This window comes from Elephantulus edwardii, unplaced genomic scaffold (assembly GCF_000299155.1).
Source record: "Elephantulus edwardii isolate Elephantulus edwardi_28Jun2011 unplaced genomic scaffold, EleEdw1.0 scaffold00151, whole genome shotgun sequence".
Lineage (NCBI taxonomy): Eukaryota > Metazoa > Chordata > Mammalia > Macroscelidea > Macroscelididae > Elephantulus > Elephantulus edwardii.
Genome location: NW_006399901.1, coordinates 2,388,482 through 2,405,831, shown reverse-complemented (window position 1 = coordinate 2,405,831; position 17,350 = coordinate 2,388,482). Strand labels below are relative to the sequence as shown.

The 17,350-nt window shown below is 44.4% G+C and overlaps 1 pseudogene; it reads right to left on the bottom strand.

Moving 5' to 3' along the window:
• Positions 1-150: 150 nt before the first annotated feature.
• On the bottom strand, positions 151-5,126 carry LOC102858267 (annotated as a pseudogene).
• Between the last annotated feature and the right edge of the window lie 12,224 nt (positions 5,127-17,350).

Sequence of the window (17,350 nt, the reverse complement as noted above, 5' to 3'; positions counted from 1 at the left end):
GCACACACACGGTCTCTGTTCATTCTCCAATGACAGGATGACACAGATAGATGTTTTAATAATTTTTTATTTTCTTCAATCATCCTACCAACAACGAACGCTGCTTTCTGTCTTGAACTGCTTCCCCTCTCCAAAGAGGTAATGTTGACATCAGTCAGAAAGGCTTTCTGAGAAAACTGGCTTGGATTTCTGGGTCTGTTCCAATCAATTCAAGATGAACAGGCTTATATCAATGAAACGCTCGACACAATTCACAAAGCAAGCCTCAGTCCGACTGTCCAGTTTGGCCATGCACTTCTCCTGCTCAAGACAAAATATAGAATCACAGAGTGAACTTAGGAAGGGGAGATAGTGTTACTTATTGATTAGAGTGAAAACTTTCCCTGAAAATAGAGCCTGATAATAGTAACACTTTGGTAGCTTACCAAGTACCAGCACTACAGGCTTACATCAAAATCTCACAACCGTATGTTATTATTGCTGTTATGTGCCATCAAGTTAGAGCCAACACATAGGAGACCTTTCAGTGGGTTTTCAGAGGCTGTAAATCACATGGGAGACTGTGGAACACCTGTTGGATTTGGACCCACATGCCTTTGGGTTGTAAGTACAACTCCTTAGTCACCATGTTGTGACCCTACGAACAAAAGATCCTAACCTAGTCCTGTCCTGCGCCATTCTCACACTACCTGACACACAAGAGCCCATTGCAGCAGTCACCTTGTCAATCCACCTGGTTTCTTCTTCTCTTTCGCTTACCCTCTGCCATGTCCTTCTCCAAGGAATAACATCTCCTACCAATATTTCCAAAGTGTGTGAGGTAAAGCTTCATTATTCTTGCCTCCAAAGAGCACTCCGGCTGCACCCTCTCCAAGATGTATCCGTTCGTACTCTTGGCCGTCCATGGATGTTCAGTGCTCTTCTCCAACACCACAGCTCAAAGGCATCAATTATTTTACTGTCATCCTTATTCATTGTCCAAGTCTCAGATGCATAGCTAGTAATAGGAAAGACTATGACCTGAGTCAAACACACACCTTAATCCTCAAACTGGCATCATTACTACTCAATAATTTGGACAGGTCCATAACTGCAGATTTTATGGAGAAGCTGGACCTTGTTTGAGCTGGAAAACTATTGTGTGGTTATGTGCTGTCGAGTCACTTGCAATTCACAGAGACCCTATTACAAGAGTCCTAAATCCTGCTCTAACCTGTGCCAACATCACTGTCTCCAATACACCTACTCCCACCATCCCAATCACTGAATTAATCCACCTCATTGAGAGTCTACCTCTCCTGTGCTGTCCCTTCACTCTTCCAAACATGATGTCCCTCTCCAAGGACTGGTCCCTCCTTGCAACATACCCTAAGTATGTCAGACGAAGCTTCAGAATCCTTGCCTCCAAGGAGCAGCCTGGCTTCAACTTCTCCAGAACAAACCTGTTTGTTCTCCTAGCAGTCAATACTCTTCTCCAGCACCACAGCTCAAAGGCATCAATTCTCTTTCTATCATTCCTAGTCACCGTCCAGCTCTTTGATGCATAGCACGCAGTTACGAAGATGATAGCCCAGATCAGGCACACCTTAGTCTCCAGACTGATGTTGTTGCTCTTCAGTACTCTGGAGAGGTCAGCTGACTTTCCCAATGCAATTCGTCTCTTGATTTCCTGGCTGCTGTTACCAAGAGTATTGATTGTGGAGCCAAGCAAACTAAAATTGTTAACAATCTCAATCTCTTCTCCATCCATATTGATGCAGCCAGTTGGCCCAGTGGTGAGAATCTTTGTTTTCTTCATGTTGTGCTTCAATCCATATTGAAGACTGCAGTCCTTGACCTTCTGCAGCAAGCACTTCAGGTCCTCCTCAGTTTGAGCAAGCAGGGTTGTGTCATCTGCATAATGCAGTTTGTTGATGAATCTTCCACCAAACCTGATGCCACATTCCTCCTCGTACAGCCCTGTATACTGAATGATCTGTTCTGTATACAGATTGAGAAGGTATGGAGGGATTACATCCCTGGTGGGCCCCTTTCCCAATTTTGAACCATGCAGTGTCTCCTTCCTCTGTTCTGACGACTGTCTCTTAGTCCAAGTATAGGTTTCGCATAAGCACAATCAAATGTTCCAGGATTTCCACTCTTCTCACAAGTAGAAGGCAACAAGAAAGTGTTAAGACTGCACCGCACCGTGTCAGATGGGGAAAACTTGTTGTGAGGCTTGGAAAAAGGAGGCAGTCTCATCAAGTTCCACCTCTCAGAGATTTCACTGTTTTATAAAGCATGGAACCTTGTCCCAGGTGCTTTGCCCAAAGTCAACACCAGAAATAGGAGGGCTGAGGTCGTGCTTTTTTAAAGCCAGAAAACTGTCCAAATACAAGTGAAGCAGCCCTGAATTTCATTATAACCCAAGTTGGGCTTGCATTAAAAGCCCTCAAGGTAAATTCAGTCTATAAGGTGACAGGATAAATTACTTCAGCAAAAATGCTTAAACCTTCAGTGTGGTTGGGTGGTGGTAGGGAAGGAAGACCCTCTATAACCTTGTCAAGGTTCTTGAAGGTTTTCCAAGGGAGTGGAAGGTTCTAGGAATTCTCCTAAAGGGTCCATGGTTTTCAGGTTCTTTTTGTTTGTTTTAGGTTACAGATTCCTTTTTTTAAATTAATTTTAATCAAAGTTTACTGAGACCTAGGGTTTCCAATCATTCATTGTTGCACTTTTCTCCCTGCCCAATCCTTACCTGTCAATTCACTCTTCTCCTTAAAAAGTAAAAGAAAAACTCTTTCATTGTTATGTAATCCCTCCCCCCAGGTCCACTCCACTGTGCAGCCTTCATTCTGGATTCCTGTCATGACAATAATACCGAATCATATAGCCCTTTTAAACAGTTCTCTCCCTCATCTGTTTCAATGCAGTATACATCATTCCTACCCTCCATCTTCCCTCAACCTCGATGTCAGTCTTGTTTTACAAAAGTGGCCCTATACAATATTTGTCCTTTTGTGACTGAGATATTTCACTCAGCATAATACCCTCCAGGGTCACCCACTTTGCATAGTATTTCATGAGTTCCTTGTTTTTTTCAGTGCTGCATAGTATTCCATTGTGTGAATATACCAGAGCTTCTCTATCCATTCATTTGTTGATGGGCACTTGGGTTGTTTCCTGCTCTTTGTTATTGTGAACAAAGCTGCAATCAACATGGGTATGCATATATCCGCTTGAGTGGCTGTTATGGTTTCTTTTGGGTAAATTACCAGTAGTGGAATTGCTGGGTCAAATGGTATTTCTATTTGCAACTTTTTGAGAAAGCACCATATGGCCTTCCACAGTGGTTGCACCATATACACTCCCACCAACAGTGAATAAGGGTTCCAGTTTCTCCACAACCTTGCCAGCATTTGATGTTTGCTGTTCTGTTAAATTTTGCTATTCTTATAGGGGTGAGATGATATCTCTTAGTTGTTTTTATTTGCATCTCTCTTAGAGCTTGGGATTTCTAATATTTCTTCATGTGCTTGTTGGCCATCTGAATGTCTTCTTTGGTGAAGCATCTGTTCATATCCTGTGCACATTTTTCAATTGAGTTAATTACCTTTATCTTGTTGTGGTGCTCGAGCACTTTATAAATTCTAGATATAAGTCCCTTGTCTGACATGTCATTACCAAATACTTTTTCCAAGTCTGTGGCTTCCCTTTTTACCCTGTTGGAGAAGTTTTTGTATGTACATAGTTTACAGATTCTTAAAGGAATGTTTAACCCCATCCCACCTGAATCAAATGTCAAAGATCACAGATTTTAAAAGAAAGTACTCTGGGATAATAGAAAGAGAACTGATGCCTTTGAGCTGTGGTGCTGAAAAAGAGTGTTGACTATAACATGGATGGCCAGGAGAACAAACAGGATCATCCTCGAGAAGGTGAAGCCAGGCTATCCTTTGGAGACAAGGATTCTGAGGCTTCGTCTGACGTACTTTGGACATGATTCTAGGAGGAACCTGTCCTTGGAGAGGGACGTCATGCTTGGAAGGCTGGAGGGACCATCAGTGAGATGGATTGATACAGTGTCTGGGGTAATAAGGGTAGGTGTGTCAGAGACAGTAAAGTTGGCACAGGATAGAGTAGGTTTCAGGGTTGTTGTACAGAGGGTTGCTATGAGTCGCAAGCGACTTGGCGTCACGTAACAACAACAACAACAACTCTGGGTCAAGGCAGTTCAGCTCTAAGTAAGCATCTGTAGTCATGGTCCAGCCATACCATAAGTTTATGGGCAAAGGGATTCTGGAAATCAGTCACTGTATATTGTTCAGGTTAAATGGTTCAAATGAGTTTTTGTTCATTCTTCTCTGCTGTTGTATACAAGCTTCAGTTAGACCTTCCAGTTTCAGAATAATCATCCCTAGTCTCCTAATTCTGTGGGCAGTATGTCGTTCTTAGCAGCCTGCACACTTTTTTTTTTTAAATTTTTTTTATTTTGTGTGCGTGTACCGTCAAATCAGATCTGACTGGTACAGGAGGATATTGCGCCTCCTTCTCCGGCAGAGCATCTGGTGGATTCGAACCGTGTTCCTCTGGGATTGCAGTGCAGCTTCTTGCCACTAGGCCACCAGAGCTCCCCCTAGCCTGCACACTTTGATCCTAACCTGCAAATGCCTTCCACCCTTTTGCCAAAGTCCCCTTACAGAGAACACTCCCTTCCCCAACCTTCAGACCTGCAACAGCTGGTCTATCTCTATGTCAACATCTATCTCTGGTACCTGAAAGTGCTGGGCGGGACAGTGCCATAAGTTTCCTGGATCCCCAAGTCCTCTGCCCTGACAAAGCAGAGGTCCAGAGTGACAGCCCCTGATCAGTGGAGTCACCCTTCTCTTTTCTGACGTGGACAGGCGTGCTCCACAGGGTCCTCCTCCTCCTCCAATCCTGCACATTGGAGAGTCTCGTGGGATAAGGGTGGAGGGAAAGATGACACCGTGTCCAGGTCTCAGCTACAGGACCCTCGCCCAAGAAAGGTCAGTCATTTGATGCACCAGCTGCTGAAAGCATTGCCTCAGTGTCTCCACCTCGATGAACTGCTGTAGTTGTATCCCCATAGTGCCCAAACCCGCCACAGAAGAAGATGACGAGGAATCCATCCCAGCGCAATCACACATGCAGAGATGAACTCCACACCAGTTCATCAGTTTCGTGTGTCTCCAAGACGGAATCAGAACTACCCTGAATATCCCTTGGCCTACCAAAACAACAAACAAGTATATGGCTTGGATAAAGTGCAACCAGGTTACCCCTTACAGGCAAGGGTGGAGAAACCTCATTTCACATACTTTGGGCATGTCATTTGTTGGAAAAAGATATGTTACTGGGAAAGAGGGTGTTAGATAGAAAGAGTTGAGGGCCTAAGAGAGAAAGAAAGAAGCTGGTCCCAAGAAGACAACAGGCCTTTACTGAGTGGTCTGAGAGGGATGCCAAGTGATCACGAGTGGAGGTCAAAATGGTGTGAGGGCAGCCAAGGGTGGTTTCTTTGTACAAGGGTTTCACAATTGCTTGCTATGTATCAAAAATCTGAACAATGACTAGGAATGATAGAAGAAGAATTGATGTCTTTGAGCTGTGGTGCTGGAAAAGATTATTGAATATACCATGGACTGATAGAACAAACAGGTTTATCCTAGACAGGGTAAAACCAGGCTGCTCCTTGAAGGCATATTACAACGCGGGACGAGTCCTTGGAGAAGGGAGATCATGCTTGGGAGGGTGGAGGGACAGCACAGGAGAGGAAGACCCTTGATAAGATGGATTGACTCAGTGACTGAGGTAATGGGGTTAGGTGTGTCAGAGACAATAAGGTTGGCTCGGGACAGAGCAGAATTTGGGGCTGTTGTACATTCACTTCCTAAACAACATGCCTCTGGAAACTCTATGAACTTTGAGAAAGGATGATAGTTATGGACAGTCTTCAGGTCTATCGTTCACAGGGTCCCTAAGAGTCACGGGTGACAGGGCTGCACAGAACTACAATAACAACAAGGAAGATGGTATTTTTTTTGGAATTTGGGGCTGTTAATTAACTTAGGGGTGGGCTTTGTGATCAGAAGCAGAGCCTTATTGGGATCCGTTGTCTGGGCTGCTCTTTGATCTGGCCCCCTTAGATGGTATCAGGTTTCTTGGGGAGTGATTAGGCCTGGGAGGAATCCCCACATTCTTCCTCCAGGTGGAGGATCAGTGAAAGAAAGGAAGCCCCTCAAGGAGCAACACAGTTGACTGTAACAACGGGCTCAAGTGTATCAGAGACCCTAGGACGGCACAAGATAGGTCAAGATTCAGCTCCTCTGTTCATAGGTCACTGTGAGTCAGAGGGGACTTTGACGGCACCTAACAACAACTGAGGAGTTGGTTTTGACTTGTAATGACCCTCCACGTGGTTTCTGAAGGTGTGAATCTTTCTTTACAGAAAACATCTTTCTTCTATGGAGCAGCTGGTGGATTCAAATTGCTGGCCTATAAATTAGCAGCCCAATAGGCCTTGAGGGAACAGGCCCCTCAGAATTGCAATCCTTCTCTGCTTCTCTTTTCCTCTCCAACAGCTGCCCCAGCTTTTCTCTCCACTGATGGGCTAGGGGTGGCAGAAAGAAGGCCAGGCGATTACATCTGCATCTCTGATTCAACTGCTGTGAAAGAAAATGCCAAGAATTTCTCTAAGAGATTAATCTGCCCTAAGAAAATGCTTCTCCTTGTAGGATGGTGCAAGGCGCAAGCTAGTTGTCTCTGCAAAGGGTCTGTCCAGCCCTGGGGCCAGCACATTAGGAAAAGAGTCCACTTTTCCTGCAAGGGAGAGTCTGTTGCTACCTAATCCTTTTAGTCCCAGGGGGAGTTCAGAGCCTGGGGCCCTGAGCTGGAACAAGCAATCCCTCAGGCAAAGGACACCTTCTCCCCTGTGAAGGCCCCTCCAGAGCTGAGCTGTGCCCATGCCCTGGGGTGAGCTGAGCTGTGCCCATGTCCTGGGGTGAGCTGAGCTGTGCCCATGCCCTGGGGCAAACATCCCTTCGTGGGAGTGCTTGGCTTTCAATATTTTTTTTAAAGCTTTCTCCCCCCACCCCCACTGCAGCATTTTATTTGCACTGTGTGTTACAGGCCTAGAAAAAGAATCCCAGGGTTTGTCCTGTGTGTTTTCGTCTTGCTTCCTTGTGGTCCATGATGCCAGCTGAGGTTGTCAGAACACTGAAACCCCACTGATGGGACGGAGCAGGTGTGGCTGCCACTTTTCTATGCGTTTGAGTTACACATCAACTCGGGCTAATGACGCCACCCTTGTTTAACCTGCCTGTGAGGTGGACAGCAATTTCCCCCGCTCTGTGATCATCAATGATTTCAAACTCTCCAATTCAGCCATGCTTCTTCATGACTGTTAAGAACCGAACCATGACTTTGGAAGACAGCCTGTTAAGAACCTGGAGCTCACCTCTCTTCTCGGCATTGTTGAGGCTCTTGAGAGCGTCAGCCAGGACGTTCACGCGCACCATCATGGAGGCACGGGAAGATGGTAGAAAGTAAGCTTTTATTTTTATGTTGTTCACTTCTCTACTTATTCATGCAGATTCCTCTGCCTAGAAAGTCCTTGTCACTCTTCAAACCCCAGGTAGATGACCTCTTATTTGCAAAGTTTCTCTGCCCTCCTGAAGGGACCCAGAATCACCTACAGTCCCAGGAGACAAGACAACATTAATTCTCACTGAGGCCCAGAAAGGTCATGCAATTGCCAATGCCACACACAGCAGTGAAATGGCAGAGAAGATCCCGCCCAGAGACCAAGCCCCACCCTTGCTGTGTCTTCTTCTGTGCTACTTACCAGTCTGCACTTATTTACACCCGCACTGGCTGCTGGGAAAGTCAGCAGGTAAAGGACTTGGCAGGGCCAATCATGCTTCCATGTAGAAGCTGGTTTAAATGCGAGGATAGACAAGGAAGCTAGATATCCAGCTGTGCACAAGATAAAGGACATTATCTCCCTCACCCAAGCCTGAGTATTGAAAAACACAGCCGAGGAGGAACAGCCAAGCTAGGTCACAGGGTGAAGTGGAAACTCAGGAGGAGTCTGGAGAACTTGGTAGTATTTCTGCAGGAATCTTCTTTGCATGGAACCCTCTCTTAGGAGTCACTCTACACCCCTGCCCTGTCCTGAGAACATTTTGTAAAACGTTCTTTTTAGTCGTTGTTGCACGTTTTCTCCTTACCCCCTCCTCCAGTCCACTTTGCAGTGCGCCTCTTGTCCCAGATTGTTGTTGTTTCTGAGAACATTTTAAAATACTTTGAATTATGTAAGTAAGCATGAGGTGGTCTAGTGGGTAAGGAGCTGTGTTGCCAATCCAAAGACACTCAGGTTGAATTCACGAGCTTCTCCACAGGAGAGAGATGAGCAGTCTTCTCCTCTGAAAATCTGCTGGGGGTCAGCTATGAGTGGTTCTGACTTGAGGGCACATAACAACAGTAGCAAGTAAGCGTGAGGTGCGTGAAAACCCCAGATGCATAAGCCTTGCTGTGGGAGCCAGTTCCTGAAGCTCTCACACTTCCAAAGAGGCTTTATATTCATAGAAAGAGTGCCATGCGATGTCAGTGTCTAAGCCTCTTGATTTTGGGGGTCACCTTTCATATTAATTTGAAAGTTGAAATAACTTCAGCTCCACACTACCCAGGGTAGAATATTGCCAGAAATCTTAGAGAATCTTCTCTCCTATTTCCCACTTCAGTGGGATTTCCACTCTCAGTGAAGATGATTACCTGTCCCATACGCTTGGGGGACAGCAAAGTCAATTGGCGTAACAGTCCACACACACACACACACACCCTTCTACATCCTACTTTGATGAATCAGTGACTAGGATCTTAAACGCTTGTGAGTGTCCCGCTAAAGTAAAGCTACATGAGATCTCTCCGTCTCCAGAACAAAGAAAAGCTAAGGGATCCTTTCATTCCTTAGGCACAAGAGGCATCAATAGCAATAACAGGCCACGTGGACTTCAATCTCTACCACTCTGAGACCAGCAGACCTGGATGGTGCCCACTACCATTACTGACCACTTTAATAGAGATCACATCACAGTAGGGAGCCCTGGACAGAGCAGGAAAACAGAACTAAAAAATCACAAAGACCATCAGGCTTACTGTTCTAATGAGACTAGTGGAACCCCAAGACTGGAGCTCACAGTAACCCCCTGTGCCTGGAACAAAACCTCTGTGGCTCAATTTTTAGTGAAACAGTAGATATACTTAAGAAGTAAACAAAGATGCACTCACTCTTGACTAAAATTTTTTTAAAAAATATTTATTTATACTAGTTTGCTTACAAAGTTCATATATATTGTTTTCCATACCAGATCTTTCCCACTTCCTTTACCCACCCCTCCCTCCACCCATCAAATTGTGCGACCATCCTCACCCCTTTGCTCCTACCTTCCCCCCTTTGGATCCTCATACCAGTTTTGCTAATTATCTTTCTATCTCTATAATAATGGGAATATGGCATCAGGATTGGTGGAAGAGTCATCAACAACCTGTGTTATGCAGATGACACAACCCTGCTTGCTGAAACTGAGGAGGACCTGAAGCGCTTGCTGCAGAAAGTCAAGGATTGCAGCCTCCTATATGGATTGAAGCTCACCATCAAGAAAACAAAGATTCTCACCACTGGGCCAATTGGCAGCATCAGTATGGATGGTGAAGAGATAGACAGTTAACAGTTTTAGGTTACTTGGCTCCACAGTCAACAAACACTCTTGGTAACAGCAGCCAGGAAATCAAGAGACAAATTGCATTGAGAAAGTCAACTGTGAGGGACCTCTCAAGAGTACAGAAGAGCAAGGACGTCAGGCTGGAAACTAAGGTGCGCCTGATCCAGGCTATAGTCTTTGCAATTATGTGCTATTATGTGCATTAGAGAGTTGGACAGTGAGTGAATGGGGATGATAGAAAGAGAATTGATGCTTTTGAGCTCTGGTGCTGGAGAAGAGTGTTGACTATACCATGGACTGCTAGGAGAACAAACAGGTTTGTCCTGGAGAGGGTGAAGCTGGAATGCTTTTTGGAGTCAAGGATTCTGAAGCTTCGTCTGACATACTTTGGGCATGTTGCAAGGAGGGGCTGATCCTTGGAGAGGGACATCATGTTTGGCAGAATGGAGGGGCAGCGAAGGAAAGGAAGACCTTCGATGAGATGGATCGATTCTGTGAGTGGAGTGGTGGGAATCAGTGCATTTGAGACGGCTGGGTTGGCACAGAATAGAGCGGAGTTTAGAGTTCTTGTACATAGGGTCGTTCTGAGTCACAAGTGACTCGATGGCACATAACAACAATACAGTATTTGTCCTTATGGGATTGGTACTCACTCTTTAGAATAAAGAAAGGCTGGTGGTGGGGGCCGGGATAGATGATCTCTTTCTTCCCATTCATATCAGTTCAGACTTGGAATCCAGTACCTTTTCCTTTATTAGTGTCGTTAGGTGTCATAGAGACCCTGTGAAGGACAGACCGGAACCGTATCCTGTCGCACACCACCCTCATGCTCTGTGTCAAGTGCAAGCCCATTGCTGCAGTCACTGCATCAAATCACCTCATTGAGGGTTTTCCTTTCTTTCTCAGACCCTCTACCTTGGTCTCAGCCTGATGTTTTTAAGAGCTAGTTCATCTTGAAAGTAGGCCCACAACAAATGAGATGGAGTTTCGCTCTCCTTGTCTCTAAGGAACGCTCTGGTTGTACTTCCTTTAAGATGGATTATTTGTTCTTTTGACTCTCCACTAATACCACAATTCAAAGGCATCAATTCTTCTGCTGCTATCCTTAGTCACTATCCAACTTTCCGATTCAACTTTTCCTTTATTTCTTCCCAAATCAATTACAAGTTTAGACAATCACTTTTTTCTGAGGAGAAGAGATAGGATTTAAGTTATAGCTGATGCATCAGACACTTTGATCACTTTGATCCTTCCAGCCTCAGGGGACATCTGGCCAAGTCTCTTCCTCAGTCCCTCCACAGTTCTTGGGGAGCATCCCCCTCTACTTTTCGGGACCCTCACTTCCTCCATTCTGTGGACCCCTAATTGTATTATGAAGAGAATTCAGGTGTCTTTGACTCAGAATCACTTGCTTAAAAGTGGGTAAGAAGGAACAGAAATCTTCCTTTCTTAGCATGTGTCCTGGTAGTAAGCATTCACGAAAACGTTTAAACCCGTATAGAACTTTGGAACTCCCATGGGACACTCCTACTAGTCCTAATAGAGTTGGAGTCAACGGAACGGCTCAATGGTTTTCCTGGTGGTCATACCTAAAATGATCTCTAGGTGGCGCAAATGGTTTACACTCAGATACCAACCTAAGATTGGTGGTTTGAATCCATTCGGTGCTTCTTAGGAAGAAAAGGCCTGGAGACCGGTTCCCATAAAGATTGTTGTTTTGTGCTGTCTAGTCAATCTTTTATTCGTAGTGATACCATGTGATGGAGTAAAACTGCCTCATTGGATGTAATGTTTATGGAGGCAGATGGCCAGAACTTTCTTCTGTGTGGAACCACTAGATGAGTTCACACCACCAACATTTTCTTAACTATTTATAGGGCCAGGGTACAGGTGAATGCTTAACCAATTATACTACTAAAGCCCACCCCTATTTATTAAGATAGCAGCCATAAAAACACGTGGAGTGGCACTGTAACCTATTGGGCTACTACCCTGTAACCTATTAATCTACACCACCATTATCTATCAGGTCACTACACTGGAGCCTATTGGATTACTACACTGTAACCTATTGAGACACCACACCATAATCCGCATCTCTTGGGTCACTACACCGTAACCTATCAGGTTACTATACTGTAACCAAGAGATCAATTTCATTGGGAAAGCCTGCTATTACGAACCCTCCAGTGTATTGAAGAGCAATGACGTTGGTCTGGAGACTAAGGTGCACCTGATACATGCCATGGTATTTGCAATCAATTGCTATGTGTCAGAGCGCTGAACAATGACTAGGGATGATAGAAAGAGAATTGATGCCTTTGAGCTGTGGTGCTGGAGAAAAGTATTGAATATACCATGGACTGCCAGGAGAACAAACAGGTTCTTCCTGGAGAGGGTGAAGCCAGCCTACTCCTTGGAGACAAGGATTCTGAAGCTGGGTAAACAAGCACATGGGAAAATGCTTGACATCTTTAGCTATTAAACAAAAATCCAAACTTGATTCTGAGTGGTCATCATTCTTGTTAGGTTCTGTTGAATTGACTCTGATTTGAGAATTCTATTTGTGTTTTATCGACTATGCAAAGGCATTTGACTGTGTGGATCACCAAAGATTGTGGTTAATGTTGAGATGAATGGGAATCCCAAAACACTTGATGGCTTTCATGCAAACACTATACTTAGACCAGGAAGCAGTCATCAGAACAGAGCAAAGGAACACTAATGGTTCAAAACCAAGAAAGGAGTTCATCAGGGATGTGTCCTTTTTCCAAACTTTTTCCAATTTTTATATGGAACAGATCATTCAAGAGGCTGAACTTTATGAAGAAGAATGTGGTATCAGGATTGGAGGAAGACTCATCAACAACCTGTGGTATGCAGATAACACAACCTTGATTGCCAAAACGGAGGAGAACATGAAGTGTTTGCTGCAGAAGATCAAGGACTGTAGCTTTCAATATGAATTGCATCTCAACATTAAGAAAACAAAAATCCTCACCACCAGGTCAGTTGGCCACATCATGATACATGAAGGAAAGATTGAAAGTGTTAACGGTTTCATCTTGCCCAGATCCATAATCAACACCTTTGGCAACAGCAGTCAGGAAACCAAAAGGTGAGTTCCATTGGGGAAATCTGCTGTTAAGGACCTCTCCCGGAGCTAAAGAGCAACAATGTCAGTCTAGACCCCAAAGACTGAAGTGCCCCTGATCCAGGTCATGGTCTTCTCAGTTGCTTGCTGACAGAAGAATTGATGCCTTTCAATATTTCAAGTTGTGGTGCTGGAGAAGAGGATTGGGCATACCACAGACTGCTAAGAGAACAAATTTGTCTGTCCTGGAAAGAGTGAAACTAGTTTGCTCCTTGGAGGTGAGGATTTTGAAGCTCCATCTCATATACTTTGGACATGTCACTAGAAGGGACCAGTCCTTGGAGAAGGACATCATGCTTGGAAGGGTGGAGGGACAGCGCTGAAGAGGAAGATTCTCGGATGAGATGGATTGACATAGTGACCGTGTCAGTGGGGCCAAGTGTGTCAAAAACAATGAGGTTGGCTCAGAACGGCAGAATTCAGAGCCATTGTTCATGGGGTTGCTATGAGTCCTAGTCAACCTGATGGGACATAACAACAACCTAGACCGGAACCTTGCCTGATCCTGTGCCGTCCTCACAATCTCCACAATGCCCAGTGCCGCAGTCACTGTGTCAATCCACCTTGTCAACCCATCTTCCTCTCCTCTGACTCACTGCTTTTCCAAGCCCAGTGTCCGTTTCCAAAGACTGGTCCCTCCTGATAACATGCCCAAAGTATGTGAGACAGTGCCTCATCCTGGCTGCTAAGGCTTCATTTAGAAGTTCTTCCAAGACAACTGTGTATGAGGGAGATGCAGATCAAAACCGTGACGAGAAATCACCTCCTCCTCTTTATAATGACACAGGTCAAAAATGGAAAACAAGTGTTTGCCTGGGACCCTCATTCACTGCTGCTGAGAATGTAGAATGATGCAGCTACTATGGAAACTGGTGAGTGTTTCCTCAAAATGTTGAACTTAGAATCACTATATGACCCAGCAATTCCAATCCTAAGTTGTTGTTGTTGTTGTTTTGTGCCATCGAGTCACTTGCAACTCATAGCGACCCTATATACAACAGCCCTAAACTCTGCTCTGTCCTGTGCCATTCGCACTGTCTCTGATACTCCCATCCCATTTATCCCAGTCACTGAATCAATCCACCTCATAGAGGGCCTTCCCCTCCTGCGCTGTCCCTCCACCCTCCCAAGCATGATGTCCCTCTCCAAGGACTGGTCTCTCCTCACAACATGTCCAAAGTATGTTAGACGGAGCCTCAGAATCCTTGCCTCCAAGGAGCCACCCGGTTTAACCCTTTCCAGGACAAATCTGTTTGTTTTCTTAGCAGTCCACGGTATTCTCAATACTCTTCTCCAGCACCACAGCTCAAAGGCATCAATTCTCCTATCCTCCCTGGTCATTGTCCAACTCTCTGATGCATAACAAGTGATTGTGAAGACCATGGTCTGTATCAGATGCACCTTAGTCTCCAGGGAGACACCATTGCTCTTCAGTACTTTGGAGAGGTCCCTAACAGCAGACTTTCCCATGGCAATGCACCTTTTAATTTAATTTTAACTTAAATACCAAGTATGTACCCAGAAATAATCAAAAGTAGCAACACAAACTGCTAAACACTGTGACATTGATATGCCAAATGTGATAATGGTTACACATGTTGGACAGTGTTTGGTGGAGCTCCCCGATTAAAACAAGCTTGGAAGCAGGAGTGGTATCCACTTCCAAAATGGCTTGCCTCCAGAAACTCTATGAACAGTGCTCAGGTCTTCCATTCATAGGGTTGCTATGAGTCGTCTACGACTCGATGGCACCTAACAACAATAACAACCCTAACACAGACAGAAACCAGTATACGAGGGTTCATTGTAGCATTGCAGCCAAAAGATGAAAACAACTAAAATGTCTATCAACGGATGAATAAACTAAATGTGGTATATACGAGCAATGGAACTTTCTGCAGTCTGAAAGAGAAAGAAGGCTTGGAGGCGTGCCACCCCAGGGGTGAACTTTGAAAACATTATGCTGAGTGAACACATACTGTTATGATGAAACAAGCAATTATGCAGACACAAAGGTTTATTAACATTTTACCAGTAGTGGGAAAGAGGAGTAAAAGGAGACTTTTTTGTCTGAGGGGTCCTGAGATTATGTTAATGGAGGTAGAATATTTTGGAAAAGGATAGCAATAATTGAGGCAAGCATGAAAATGATAATCATTATCCATCAATTCTAACGGTGGGAGTTGTGCTAGTAGATGTTTTGGGGGCATATTTCACTATATCTTTTTATTTTTTTTAAATTCCCAAGCTCCCCGTCAAAGCTCGTGCCCTGCCTCGTGCCAGAGAAGCCGTAGACATGGACATGGATTTAGTGGCTTGCGTGAAGGGTGCAAGGTTGTCGTCTGCCCTCCTGCACTGCCTTTACCTCTGCTGCCAGGGCCAGGGATGGGGATGGGGAGATGAGGTCTTCCTACCTGGCAGCTTGAGGAGCTGGTGGTATCTCTCTTGGGAAACAGGTCAAATGTCCAACCATAAATGCATGGATTGAGAAATTATGGCACATTCAAGCAATGGAATACTACGCAGCACAGGAGCAATGATTTTGTAAATTATTACCTAACTTGGGAAGGACTGGAGAGCATTATACTGAATGAACTAACTCAGTCCCACATGGACAAATATTGTATAAAATCATTATTGTAGAATGAATATGAGGATTCAAGGGGGGGTGGGGGAGGGTGGAAGCAGAGGATGAGATCAGTCACGGAATTGTACAATTTGATGGTTGGAGGAGGTGAGGGAAATTGGAAAAATCTGTTCTCAAAAACAATGTATTAGAATTTTGTAAATAAACTAGTGTATATATTCTATATATATACACACACACGTGCATATACATATATAAAAGACTGACCGTAGTCTTCTCTGCATAGCAGCATCCAAAATCTGACTGTCTTGGCAAGATGCTGCACTGAAATCACAGAGGTAAGCAGTTCAAATCCACCAGATGCTCTGCAGGAGGAGGGATAATCTCCTCCTGTACCAGTCAGATCCGATTTGACAGTACACACACACACACACACACAAATAATAATAATAATTTAAAAAAACCAAACAAAATCTGACTGTCTTAAGTTGAACCTTTCTGAATCTCAGCTTCTTTACCTGTTAAAGGGAAATAGTGTCAATTACCTTATGGGATAACAGTGAAAATAGAACCAGGTAAGGTACGTGAGAAGACTGTCAACCGTGTCAGTGTTAGCTATTTTTATTATTCCTTTGAGGAATTTATTCTTTGAAATGTCTACTGGATACATCCTCTTGCATATCAAATAGGCATTTCACTCAACAAGATTCAGAACAGAAGTGGTGATTTTCCTCCTCAAACCTGTTCTTCTTTCTTTTTTAAAAAAAAATTTATTGAGATTTTAATGGAATTTTATAGAGAATTTGGATTTCCATTCATTCATTGTTGAACATTTTCCTCCTTGCCTCCCCTCCCCTAGTTCACTTTTTTCCTTGGAAAAAAAATTCTTTAATTGTTACACAGACACCACACACCACCCCAGTCCACTCTACTATGCATCTCTTATTCTGGACTCTTCTCATGCTAATAATACCTAATCATATATTCCTTTTATACAGTTCTCTCTCTCGTTTGCTTCAGTGCCATGTACATTATTTATCCTCTCAATCTCTCCCATCTCAGCAAAGGATGACTCCATTCTTCCAGTGAGGAAGGCCAACAATTCTGGAGGTAGCCTCTGCCCGCTCCCTGTAGTATATCAAACATCCAATCCATAAACAGACCCTGAAGATTTACCTTCAGTTCATATCTGGAAGCCAGCTTCTTCTTCTCCTCCCACTAATATCCCATCCAAGTCATTGTGGTCTTTCTCCTTCAACAGTCCTCCAGCTGGGATCAGTCTCCACATTGTAGCCAGAATGGATCTATCCAATTGTAAGCCAGTTCACATTACTTTGGCTCCAAACCCTCCAATGGCTTTCCGTCTCACGTAAGATGAGACTCAAAGCTGTTACCAATGTGAACAAGGGCTCGTATGGTCTATTGTTGTTACGTGCCATCGCTTCAGGCCTGACTCATTGCGACCCTATGAACAATGGATCTAACCTTGCCCTATGCTGTGCCATCCTCCACATCTCTGACATATTTGGCCCATATTTATAGTCACTGTGTCAATTCATCTTTTTGAGGATCTTCTTCCTTTTCACTGACCCTCCGCCTTTCCACGCATGATGTCCTTTCCCGAGGACAGGCCTTTCCTAATAACATGCCCAAAATATAGATGTTGAAGCTTCATCATCCTTGTCTCTAAAGAGCATCCTGGTTGCACTTTATCCAGGATCTACTTGTTTGTTCCTTTGACAATCTGTGGACTATCCAGTACTCTTCTCCAACAGCACACCTTAAAGGCATCTGTTCTAAGGGAGCTCTGGTGGCCCAGTGGCAAGACACTGCACTGCAATCCCAGAGGTATGCGGTTCAAATCCACCAGATGCTCTGCTGGAGAAGGAGGGG